At 44.4% G+C, this 13,564-nt stretch overlaps 1 long non-coding RNA gene across 1 annotated transcript; it reads right to left on the minus strand.

Annotated features, from left to right (window-relative positions):
* Positions 1-721: 721 nt before the first annotated feature.
* On the minus strand, positions 722-12,510 carry LOC124612238. Its single transcript, XR_006979510.1, has 3 exons — positions 12,421-12,510; positions 981-1,060; positions 722-856 (listed from the first exon to the last, which is right to left on the minus strand). It is a non-coding gene; the product is annotated as an uncharacterized LOC124612238 (long non-coding RNA).
* Positions 12,511-13,564: the final 1,054 nt, after the last annotated feature.

Genomic DNA, 13,564 nt, shown 5'->3' on the forward strand with positions numbered 1-13,564 from the left:
ATCATCACACGAATTTCTGAGCTGTGGCCTCCTTTTCGTTTGTGTCGACTCTTTGCTGTTTGAAACGTCGTCGAGCCCGACGGTGATGTCGCTGGATGCCGCGATTTCGCGCCATTACAGACAGTAGAGCACTTGCCCGCGAAAGGCAAAGGTCCCGAGTTCGAGCCTCGGTCCGGCAAACAGTTTTAATCTGCCAGGAAGTTTCATATCAGCGCACACTGCACACTGCAGAGTGAAAATCTCATTCTGGAAACGTCCCCCAGGCTGTGGCTAAGCCATGTCTCCGCAATATTCTTTCTTTCAGGAGTGCTAGTTCTGCAAGGTTCGCAGGAGAGCTTCTGTAAAGTTTGGAAGGTAGGAGACGAGATACTGGCAGAAGTAAAGTTGTGAGGACGGGGCGTGAGTCGTGCTTGGGTAGCTCAGACGGTAGAGCACTTGCACGCGAAAGGCAAAGGTCCCGAGTTCGAGTCTCGGTCCGGCAAACAGTTTAAATCTGTCAGGAAGTTTCGTATCAGCGTACATTCCGCTGCAGAGTGAAAATATCATTCTGATTACAGAGAAATGCTGTACGCACTTGTGAGACAGATTTCAGACTTCAACTTCGTAACGGGTAAGAATTGTGGGTTTTCGAGAATGTGATCCTTTAATTCTGTTGCGCAGTGTACGTAGCTACAGACAGATGATGTAAGTAATAGAACGAGTGAGGAAGAAAGGCGACTTGCCTCGCTTATGCGCCTAGTCCCACGGGTGCCAGCCATGGTGCTCCTCCTTGATGTAGACGGGCACGTGAACCTTCTTCACGTGGTGGTGGTGTACTGTGTGCACGTGGTACGGCACGTGGATTATGAAGTGCTCGCTGCAAAACAAGAAGGTAGCGTCAGTCAAGCGGATCTGCTTATTCCTGCTCGAGAATGGAACATCAGCATTAAATCGTTTAGAAGAACTACATAGTATACGTTAACGAAGTAGTCTGTACTCACTGTTTACCACCTCCCAGGTTTCCTGGCTCCGGAATGGGGTTGGCTGCCACCAGAGCTAGGACAGCCACCACGAGAAGAAGCTGAAAATAGAAAAGAAAGCATTAAGTAATGACAAAGAGCACATGGGGCGCAAGAGAATCATGTAGGAAAACAAGGGCGTCCGGAAAATGCACTGTAAAAACGGTCTGTAACCGTATTGGTTTTTCAGTGGTACACGTAAAGCACTGTTTATGACTTGCGATACTGCATTTCTTGTAGTTGTGTATATAAGAACAACGAAAGAAAATGTCAGTCTGTCTCATAACAAACACAAGAAAAACTGTGATTTATCCGAATTCGACGAATTAAGCACGTGGAAGATCGATTTCAGCTTAGAAAACATAAATTTTCTGAAGCTCTAACGTCTAGCCTGAAAATTCTGAAAGAGAGTTGTAAACACAATAAAGTGCCATGTTAATGATTAACCCCGAGAAACTGTGCAGGCCAGCTTTGACAGGAAGTTACACACATCGGCACTGTGTCATCCGTCGACCCAAGCCATCAGAGTTATTCACTGCGTACGAAGAGGCTGGAGAACTCCGGTCGTGTGGCCAAGTGATATTCTTGCAGTTACGTACCTAATAATAATGACCTCAGTGGCGCTGTCTTCCGACGGACTGTGCCGTTCGGCTGCTGCTTCGTCTTTTGCCTATGATGTCTGAAATGCAGCATCGGACAAGCGCTTACTCTGCTCATCGCTATTCCTGTCGTTATTTCAGCTTTAGAAGTGGAGGCTACCACGCTTCTCCCTCAAATAACTCTTCTCACACAGCTCAGTGGATCCTTTTCCGTCCCTCCCACCGGATTACCTTCCTCAACCGTACCTCGGACTCTATCCCGTATCTCCACAGCTTAACTAAAGAGGCGAGTCCATTTAGGCCAGTCCATTTAGCAAAATGCGTTCAAAATGGCTCTGAGCACTATGGGACTTAACTTTTGAGCTCATCAGTCCCCTAGAACTTAGAACTACTTAAACCTAACTAACCTAAGGACATCCCACACATCCATGCCCGAGGCAGGATTTGAACCTGCGAGCGTAGCGGTCGCGCCGTTCCAGACTGTAGCGCCTAGAACCACTCGGCCACTCTGGCCGGCGCAAAATCTGTATTGCACATTATTATTATTACGCAGTATTTTTAAACTCCTTAAGACCTTTTTTGTGGTCGACAAGTAGGACAAAAGATGCAACTCTTCTAAGTGTTTCCTGTTTTACTTGACTTGGGAGGAGCATGCGACGTGGCTCCAGGAACACTGATGAAATGTTTCCTGTACCAGGCGCGTCTTTAGACGGCCGGTCAAGTGAAAGTAAAAGGTAGAGACAGCAGTGAAGCGTTGACCGCGCCCACCCAAACATCTGTTGCTCTCAGGTGAACGCACGGCTACAGGCGTAGGAAGAGAAACCGGAGGCGGATGGGATTAGGCGGAACGAGTGATGTGGAACAAGGCCACTCTATGAACAACCCGTCCCGTCACTTTCCCAGAGCCGGCTGGACCACTCCTGGAACGCGCAGTAAGTAATGAGTGTGGTGGACAGTCCGGTGCAGCGCCAAAGGTATACACCTGACCGGTAGCTAGAGAGGGACAGCGCCAGGTATCACCTTTTAGGCCTGGAAGGCTGTTTTGCCCACAGAATGTACGCAGGATCTGGCAATAGGGAGCAGCACACTATGGTGTTTTGGCAAGGAGCGCCAATGGTAGTATACTACGTGCAATCAGTCAGTGTTGTGGATCACCTTGTATTGAGTTTACTTTGTGTCTGCGACTGCAAGTTGTATCGCCTTACTTTTCGTCACTCGCCATTTGTAAATAGGTAGGAGATAGCAATAAATAACAGCGTTTGGGTTGAGTATGTATTCAAAATTTTAAACAAAAAGTTCCTTTTATCTTCTTACCGTAACACGTTTCCCTTCACACCTTATGTCTGCTATTGTGACCTATACATGGTCCGGGTAGTTCGTACCGCATGGACTGCCTCTTTTTGATTTTTAAACTCTTAGATGTAAGCTAGAAGGAGAAGGCGGTTGGGAACGGAGTGAAGAAAGCATCTGAGCCATCACTCAGCTTGTCTTAGAATACGAAATCTCGGTTTGGACCTCAGCAGAATGGTAATAAGTACCAAGAAATAATAACAAAGTAGACACGGGACCTCAAAGTCGTCACCTAAAAGCAACTTTTGATGGAAGCCGCGGAAACAAAATAGAAAAAGCACACGATGTTTTGGATGCGCGGCTAATGTTATTATCGCGGTAATAACTTCTTAAGGTTTGTTCTAGGACCTTATCAAAGGATTGACACTATCACACAGATTTAACAGGGGAAATAAGATAACTGGAAATGGTTTTTATTTAGCAGCCTCGAGGTAACTACAACCCACCAGCTTGTGTCTGTCTACAAGCTCAGATAGACATCAGGTACATGGATTTTTCATCCAAGTCTATGAATAAAAAAATTAACATCTATTTCTAATGCATGAGAATCTAGCCTGCACTGTGTGGCTTGAGTGTTCTTAGGACAACTGAATTCCGCATCATGTGCAGGGGTGCTGGGCGTATTTATGCAGATGTCTACGATTTATTTTTCTGCTACAGATCTCGTTATAAATTTAAGAACTAATACACCCAAAACTTGACGGAAACGGTAAAACAATTTAAACACGAACTGCTGAAATTTTCAACTGTCTCTCATCCGAAAAAAGGTGCTTTTATCGTGGGTTTACACCAACCGACCAGAAAAAAAATCGTTACAAAACTAGAGGTAAATTTGAAATGCTCCAAGGAATCATTCTTTTCTTAATTAACAAATTTCTCTTTGAGTCCAGGCTAGAGCTGTCGTATGAAAAGCTACATCGTCACGTTATAATGCATTTTTACCAGTACTTAAACTTTATGGAGTATTTTACCAAGGTGGTAAAATATACGCCACTCTCCCCTACAACGTTTCCCCCTTGGGTATCAGCTGTACAAAACACTGTGTATGAAGGAGCCAAAGTTGAAATTCTGTTCACCGATTTCCGAAAATGTTTGTAAACAGCCCCGTGCAGGAAGAGTAAGTGACGTATTTATACTTGCCTGAAGCATCATTATGCTGTACTTTGCTTCCGAGGACGAATGAAATGAAATGATCGTGTGACCTTACTGCGCGGGAAGACCAAGTTTGCCGCTGTTCGGCCGCCTGCTGTATTTGCGTCCAATTCGGCAACTCGCTCGTCTTTGTGACGGATATAAGATGAAATGATCAGGACAGAACGAACTTACAGTCCTCGCGCGAAGAAAATCTTGGAACCAGCCGAGAACTGAACCCGGTTGGTTCAAATGGCTCTGAGCACTATGGGACTCAACTGCTGAGGTCATTAGTCCCCTAGAACTTAGAACTAGTTAAACCTAACTAACCTAAGGACATCACAAACATCCATGCCCGAGGCAGGATTCGAACCTGCAACCGTAGCGGTCTTGCGGTTCCAGACTGCAGCGCCTTTAACCGCACGGCCAAACTGAACCCGGGATCCTGCAGTCTAGGTATAACGACGATAAACACTAGAACATGGGGCTGTGGACGCTTACAATGGATACAACGCAGATAAAAGGTATACCGGAAATATACTAACAAGGGAACCTCCCCATCGCAACCCCCCTCAGATTTAGTTATAAGTTGGCACAGTGGATAGGCCTTGAAAAACTGAACACAGATCAATCGAGAAAACAGGAAGAAGTTGTGTGGAACTAAGAAAAAATAAGCAAAATATACAAACTGAGTAGTTGATGCGCGAGATAGGCAACATCAAGGACACTCTGAGGTCAGGAGTGCCGTGGTCCCGTGGTTAGCGTGAGCAACAGCTGAATAAGAGGTCCTTGGTTCAAGTCTTCCCTCGTGTTTAATTTTTTATTTTCAGTTTATGTGTCAAACTCTTATGTTTTCACCACTTTTTTGGGACTGATTATCACATCCACAAGAGAACCTAAATCGGGCAAGGTAGAAGAATCATTTTACCCATTCGCCAAGTGTACAAGTTAGGTGGGTGGACAACATATTCCTATCATATGACGCACATGCCGTCACCAGTGTCATATAGAATATATGAGACGTGTTTTCCTGGGGAGGACACGGTTGACCTATGACCTTGCGATCCAATGTTTTCGGTTCCCATTGGAGAGGCGCGTCCTTTCGTCTACTAATCGCACGGTTTTCCGGTGCGGTCGCAAAACACAGACACTAAACTTATTAAAGTGAAGAGAGACGTCAATGAACGACCGGCCAGATCATAACTTTGCGAAAATAAAAAAAAAGTGAACTTTTCTCTCGAGGGAAGACTTAACCAAGGACCTCTTTTTCCGCAGCTGCTCACGCTAACTACGGGACCACGGCGTTCTGGATCTCAGACTATCCTTGATGTTGCATATCTTGCCCATGGACTACTCAGTTTGTATATTTTGCCTATTATTTCATAGTTCTACACAACTTCTTCCTGTTTTCTCGATCGATCTGTGTTCACTTTTTCAAGGCCTATCCACTGCGCCAGCTTATAACTAAATCTGAAGGCGGTGCGATGGGGAGGTTCCCTTGTAATAGTAAATTTAAAGTCGAAAGACGAAATATAACATTTCATTGTTCATATTATTCTGCTTTACTATTGAGATGAAATACTCGTACGAAAGGATAAGGAACGAAGACGCTCCAGTCGAGGAGCCTAAAATGCAATGTTAACTTACCAGGAAATGATTATAGCGTCACGAACGACAGTTTCAGATGCTACTAAAAAGGCGCTGCTCGGTACGAAAGGTTTGTTTCTAATCATCGGACAGCAGAAGTTCCAAAATGAATCACGAAAAATATTACTTCTTCCCATATAATTACATCTCGCATTACGACCAAGACATGTAAATCTGAAAATAATCAATGTTAGTTAGGTAACTTACAGTAATGTGCCGCGCGGGATTAGCCGAGCGGTCCGAGGCGCTGCTGTCATGGACTGTGCGGCTCGTCCCGTTGGAAGTTCGAGTCCTCCCTCGGGCATGGGTGTGTGTGTTTGTCCTTGGGAAAATTTAGGTTAAGTAGTGTGTAAGCTTAGGGACTGATGACCTTAGCAGTTAAGTCCCATAAGATTTCACACACATTTTTTTACAGTAATGTACTTAAAGTAAATCTTTCCGTACCCAGTCACCTTACGGATTTAATACTTGTTTTAAGTACGTGACGTCCCACAAATAAAGTATTAATATAATATCAGGGTCTTGTTTAATTTTGGAAATTTTTGAGTCTTTTTAACACCTAGTGACTGTTGCGCAGCTACCGTGCATGAACAGTAAAGATTTAGGTTTGAACCTCTCACACATTATGTGCTAGGAATTAAAATTAAAAGAAAATGTTCTTAGATCACATTCTCACTACTGTCGTTTGGTATGCTGTGGGCATATTAATGATTAAATATTACTTGGTGACTAACGATTCGAGGCTACAAGAAAATAAAATACGATTAGGTTTTAACGTCACTTCGAAGTCGAGAGCATTATGGTAAAGTACAAGCTGAGATAAGGCAACAATAGCCGGCCGTGGTGGATGAGCGGTTCTAGGCACTTCAGTCTGGAACCGCTAGACCGCTAGAGTCGTAGGTTCGAATCATGCCTCGGGCATGGATGTGTGTGATGTCCTTAGGTTAGTTAGGTTTCAGTAGTTCTAAGTTCTAGGGGACTGTTAACTTCAGATGTTAAGTCCCATAGTGCTAAGAGCCATTTTTAAGGCAAAAATAAGGGAGGAAGTAAGCCACATCCTTTCCAAAGAAACCATATCGACATCCGACTTGATCTGTTTGGCGAAACCATGAGATATCTAAATCTGGGTAGCAGGAACGAGATACGAACCCTACTTCTTTTGAATACGAGTCATATTTTCTATCCGCTGTATCACATTTGTCAACGTTAGATCCTCAGGTTCTACCAAAATTACTTTTTGCTTCAGTTTTGTCTGTTAAAATGCTCAATGTACATGAAAAACTGAAATCGGAACGCCATTCGTTCCTCACGTCCATCTGTCCTTCTGATCACGCACTGTTTGATCTCTTTTTCTGGGCGGAAGGATGCAAGGTCAGTCACTTCCTGTGGGACTGCTCGTAGTAAAGCATTGCACCATCCTCGAGTACCTCTGAGCTAAAAGTACCTGTTGCGTCCCTCTTGGCATTATACAATAGAACATACAACAGCACCTGCCGCGTTGAACAAGTTGAAAAAGAAATGAATTCCGCTGTCCTTGGCCTTAGTTGCGGCAGAGTGGCTGGCAAACAGTTTGCGCAGCGCCGCCACCGTTCGACGACCGTGAGGTGAAAGCTAAAAACTGCCCTGTCTTCATGTAGAATACCGTCGAGAATCTCCTAGACCCAATTTCACACGTCTCACGAGCCAAAATTCGTATCAGCGAGGCAGCGAATGTAATACTCGTGGTTTCTGCTCTCCTTGTCATGCGTAATTTGTTACCCTATATGATTCCTATCATTACAATCCGTGGTTGAAGTAATGTCAATTATTTGCTGCTCATAAGATGTTCGGAACTGATAGTAGCTACAATTTCGAGGAATGTGGATTATGTTATTGGGCCTCTGACATCATGGTAGGAACTTACTTCGCAATCGACAAACACAGGATCATTCCGTCGTCAGACACAGTACTATTGTAGAACCAAAGCAAACTGGTGCTTTTCATTTATTATTAGAATGTTGTTCTACCAAGAACCGACGGAAGATTCTGTTAATATAACTCGAAAAAGCCTACGAGATACGCTGTGTGGATTTGCATAGCAGTTGTCCTCTCTCTCTTTCTCTCTCCATCCCCATCTTCTTCCCTCCCTCCCTCCCTCCCTCTCTCTCTCTCTCTCTCTCTCTCTCTCTCTCTCTCTCTCTCTCTCTCTCTCTCTCTCTCTTCCCCTACCGTTTTCGAGCACGGTAATATTACACCAAGTAGTAAAATCAAGACAAATATACGGACAATAATACAACGTATATGCTCTAGTTAGCTCTGTGATTTACTTTGGAGGTGACTGTGAGAAACCACGAAAATAGTCCCAGTTCGTTTTAACTAATATTCGAACATGTAAAACGAACACAGCCCTATGTATTCTGTAGTATTCTAGTAGTGGAAAGACACTGACGGTCTGTTCGACATTCACAACTGTTATAAAAAAAATGTTCAAATGTGTGTGAAATCTTATGGGACTTAACTGCTATGGTCATCAGTCCCTAAGCTTACACACTACTTAACCTAAATTATCCTAAGGACAAACACACACACCCATGCCCGAGGGAGGACTCGAACCTCCGTCAGGACCAGCCGCACAGTCCATGACTGCAGCGCCTCGGACCGCTCGGCTAATCCCGCGCGGCAACTGTTATAAATGTATCAGTTTTATCTTCGTGCCTCCTGTTCATGGTCCTTCTTTTGAATATGTGGAAAAATGGGAGTGTTGTTTACTGTATGCAATTTAATGCCGTATTTACTTCATATATGCGCAATAGATTCTAACCAAACAAATTCTGCTGAGACACAAACAGTCTCGGTCAAATAATCTATCATCTCGCTGTATACGCAAGCGAGTCGAAATGGGAAACATCAAAAGATGTGACAGTGTCTACCGAAATGTCTTTCAATGCTCTTGCGATAATTGACTCTATACGAGCAGCTCTTTTCTGCCTGGTAGCATCATTGACACAAACATAGTGCCTTCTTATATACGGGTAGAACACGTTTACTTTTCCAAAGAAGGTTGTTGGATGATAGAAGCAATATTTCTCCTTCAAGAAACGCACGGTCATAACTTAGAGTAATAGCGGGAAGATATAAGGAACTGATATGACGGTCGTTCCTCGTACGGTCTTTTATTTCTCTCCACGTCTAACCAAACGATCGACCATCTCTAACGACCTCGATGTCGACGGGCCGTTAAATCCTAACCTTCCTTCCTTCTAAATGCATAGGCAGTCAGAGAAGAACATTTCACTAAGTACCAATGATTGAAGTGGAGAAGCAACAGACACCTCGAAAAGAGCATTGACATTCAGTTCTGTAGTTCATCACTCGTTAGTACACATCATGGTGGTAAACGAAATTGGTGTTTAGTGCCTTCAGCTACACAATGTACGGTGGAGTACTGAGAATAAATATTAATGTAGAAGAAGAAGCCACAGAATTTAAAGCGCGACGGCTCAGCATACAGTAGACAACGAACTGTAAGCTTAAGGATTTTCTGACTCGCGGCTCTATAGGTATTTATCTGTTGTGTGCGAGGGAAACTTCCTAGCTGCACCGATTCCTGATTCGATGTTACACTGTCGGTACGCCAATAACCTGATTGGTAAGGATGTTCGCTTGTCGAAGGAAGACAGGAATGTGTCACCTTCAGTAAAACTATCCACTGTAGATCACTGCAGTATTCGAATGAACTTCCAGATTCACTGTTACTTCACTCCTTTACTAACGAAACACTGGCATAGGGGCCTTCACCGTGATGCGGTAACAACCAGTTTGCAGATAAAAGTTGTACATCTTCTCCAGGTATCAAAAGACAGTTATGGAAATGATTTGCATTATTGGGACGGAAAGGATTAATCCAAGCTGAGTATCACGCGACTACAACATTTTTCTATCTCTGTCACAGAAGTAAATCTAAAATATCGTCCTTTGCAATGATATTTTCCTTTCGTGTGAATTGTTTACCATAAATATTATCTATTCACCAACAAAATCAAACAATAATTACACAAATTTACCGCTTTAGATTGTAACCAGAAGCTGTTCTCAGTTCATAAGAAAACACAACACATGTTGAGGGACATGCAACGTCTGCACTGCATTCAATGTAATGTACTGAGATGTGAGTAACACGATTTGAAGTATATGCTGGTGACAACCGAACGCGTGATTGCTGGCAGCTTTGTATGATTTTCTCGGTGAACAGTATTTTGAAACGAACCAAGTAACGCTACACTCCGTCGCGATATAATGTCGTGCCCTATCAGCTTCTCCGCAGTTACTGCGTTATTACTGAGACCAAATTACAAGCCGACCGCGGTGGCCGAGCGGTTCTAGGCACTTCAGTCTGGAGCCGCGCGACCGCTACGGTCGCAGGTTCGAATCCTGCCTCGGGCATGGATGTGTGTGATGTCCTTAGGTTAGTTAGGTTTCAGTAGTTCTAGGTTTTAGGGGACTGATGACCTCAGCAGTTAAGTCCCATAGAGCCCAAAGCCATTTGATTTTAAACCAAATTACAAAGTATCTCTCGAGCCTGAAGAAGCATTGCCTATAGCTGAACCCTCGCAGGGCTGAACTCACAGTCCTGTCATCCTGACTAACGCTTTCTAGAGTTTCCCTCGCGCCCTTCTGACGAGCGCTGGTATTGTTTTCTTCACATGGTCGGTGTCTTTGTGGTAAAATTTCGCAGTGCGGGCCCAAATATCTCAGTTTCGATTCCCAGTCAGTCCTAGGGTATTTACCTGTTATCATGTTTTTTTACTTTCTTGTTAATGTGGAAAAATGACAAGTTGCGCAGTGTTACAGAGCCCACGTTAAGCTAAATTGCGTTTGCAAGTAGTTCACCGATAGTAAGAAGGTAAGGGCATCCCACAACCAATATGACCATACTTATTACAGCACTGTGATGTTAAAACCAACTTTCGGGCTGATGAAATCTCTACCTGTCATCTGTCCCCACTCTTATTCACATGAGTAAGAGCTTCATTTCCGATAGCTGCGCTGACGACGGGAAGGTAAGCGCCAAGCTTCTTCAGGAAATATCGCTATCACAGTATCTATGACATCCCAGGTCGCTAGAAACGACGCAAAAGTTAAAATTCTGAACCCGAGGCGTGACGTTAGAATTTCGATTTCAGGTCTCAACCAGCAAACCCTTAATCCCCGACTCTAAAAGGAATCGAAGTCCCCTGTATACAGTGGCTATAAACATCTTATTACTTTGCTAATGAGTTAACGTTTCAAATATATGACTTTAAGTATGTAAGCGAGAAAAAGATTAGAAAGTGTTTGAAATTATGGTAAATGTTAGTTGGAAGTCGCAATGTGCTCTCATGACGCACTAGATGAGTATAGTACGGCTAATTGGCGCTCTGTTTTAAGCAAGGGCTAGTTTTTCACGCATTTCAATCTCGTGACGTCGTAATTCCTAAACTACGTATTGCACAGTGAAATAATTTTTCAGGTACATTCAGTGGTCTGTCCGCAAAAAGTATTGCAAATAGAGTTCTTAGTATATAAGTAACAAATTAAAACGTGATACCTAATGATGAAGTTTTACTGGATGATGAGCAAAATTTGCAGTGAGTGACTTTTTTCTTTTCGTCATTTCACGAAATTTAGACTGCCAATGGGAAGGAAATCGTTTCTGAAGAAGAGAAATTTGTTAACATCGAGTATAGATTTAAGTGTCAGGAAGTCGTTTCTGAAAGTATCTGTATGGAGTGTAGCCATGTATGGAAGTGAAACATGGACGATAACTAGTTTGGACAAGAAGAATACAGAAGATTTCGAAATGTGGTGCTACAGAAGAATGCTGAAGATTATATGGGTAGATCACATAACTAATGAGGAGGTACTGAATAGGATTGGGGAGAAAAGAAGTTTGTGGCACAACTTGACTAGAAGAAGGGATCGGTTGGTAGAACATGTTCTGAGGCATCAAGGGATTTAGTATTGAAGGGCAGCGTGGAGGGTATAAATCGTAGAGGGAGACCAAGAGATGAATACACTAAACTGATATAGAAGGATGTAGGTTGCAGTAGGTACTGGGAGATGAAGAAGCTTGCACAGGATAGAGTAGCATCAAACCAGTCTCAGGACTGAAGACCACAACAACAGCAACAACATTTTGCGAGTTCTTCAGCGAGAAGTTTTGTAATAGTTTGAAATTACGTGTAAGGTTTGTTGGAGGTCACTAAGTGTTCTGGTTCTCAAATACTTAATAAACTTAGTCTGGGTAATTTTCGTGCCATGAGTTGTGCTTCCTGAAGACATATATACAGTTTCTGTCTTACCATGTTAAGTATTTCACACAAGATTATAGCTCTCGATGGGTAGTTTATGGCAGTAATTTAAATTTTTAAGTTCCATTGGTAATTAAGTGAAATACCGAAAACCAAAGTTTTGTTGCCCCTGCAACTGGAATTATGCAACAAGTTAGTCGTTTATGAATGTATTAGTTATCCCGATTACAACAAAAGATGAATGCCACTGTCAACAATGCCAACGTTGATATCTGACCTTTCCCTGTCCAAATTGGCTAGTGCGTCATCTATAAAGAGCTTGACATTTAGGTTTCCTCCCATTCTTAGCCCAACTCCTACATCACGAGTGGCGCAGCAGGTGTTTAACGTTAGCGACTCCCGACAAGTGCGGTTGTAGGTACTTACGATGCACTTGAGGAGGGCCATTCCTGCGGCTGGTTTCGGTGCTCGCGGCTGCAAAGTGTTGCTGCTGCTGCTGCTGAGAGTTGCGCTGCGACTGCTGTGGTGCCGACCTGGGGTGGCGGGCAGCTTATAAAGCGCGCAGCCCCACCAAGCTGGCCGACGGGTTTCACTTTCCACGGACGCGCCGCCGTCCGCCGCCGGGGCGCATCCCACAGGCTGGAGCAGCCAGGGGTGGGAGCGAGTACTTCCACCGGCTTTTCCTTCCGGAGGAGGAAGTAATTGCCAGAGGGACTCGCCGCCGGCGGCGTCACGACGGCCCGTGGACAGCTATTGCCTCAGCGGCGCTCCCGAATGTCGTCCCCCGCGCAACCACGCTGCGTGATAGCACGCACGTGGACGTTTGGCGTGCATCCAGGAGCGAGCATCGCGTGCTCGATTCACGTTCCACTTGCCGCTACGTCGAAGACACGACGTCCCTGTCGTCGCTGTCTGTGGGGTGCGGCGTCATGAATAGAGGGCCGGGCAGCTGAGACAGGCCATCGTAAATAAGTCCGTAACAAGTATCGGAGTGAGGTTTTCAGTAAATTAAATTGAACGAAGCGAAAAATTTTGTGACGTACGGAAGTACACCACTGGCCATTAAAATTGCCACACCACGAAGATGACGTGCTACAGAAGCGAAATTTTACCGACAGGAAGAAGATGCTGTGATATGCAAATGATTAGCTTTTCAGAGCATTCACACAAGGTTGGCGCCGGTGGCGACACCTACAAAGTGCTGGCATGAGGAAAGTTCCCAATCGATTTCTCATACACAAATAGCAGTTGACCGGCGTTGCCTGTTGAAGCGTTGTTGTGATGCCTCGTGAAAGGAGGAGAAATGCGTACCATCACGTTTCCGACTTCGATAAAGGTCGGACTGTAGCCTATCGCGATTGCGGTTTATCGTATCGCGACATTGCTGCACGCGTTGGTAGAGATCCAATGACTGTTAGCACAATATGGAATCGGTGGGTTCAGGAGCGTAATACGGAACGCCGTGCTGGATCCCAACAGCCTCGTATCACCAGCAGTCGAGATGACAGGCATCTTATCCGCATGGCTGTAACGGATCGTGCAGCCACGTCTAGATCCCTGTGTCAACAGA

Source organism: Schistocerca americana, chromosome 4 (assembly GCF_021461395.2).
Source record: "Schistocerca americana isolate TAMUIC-IGC-003095 chromosome 4, iqSchAmer2.1, whole genome shotgun sequence".
Classification (NCBI taxonomy): Eukaryota; Metazoa; Arthropoda; class Insecta; order Orthoptera; family Acrididae; genus Schistocerca; species Schistocerca americana.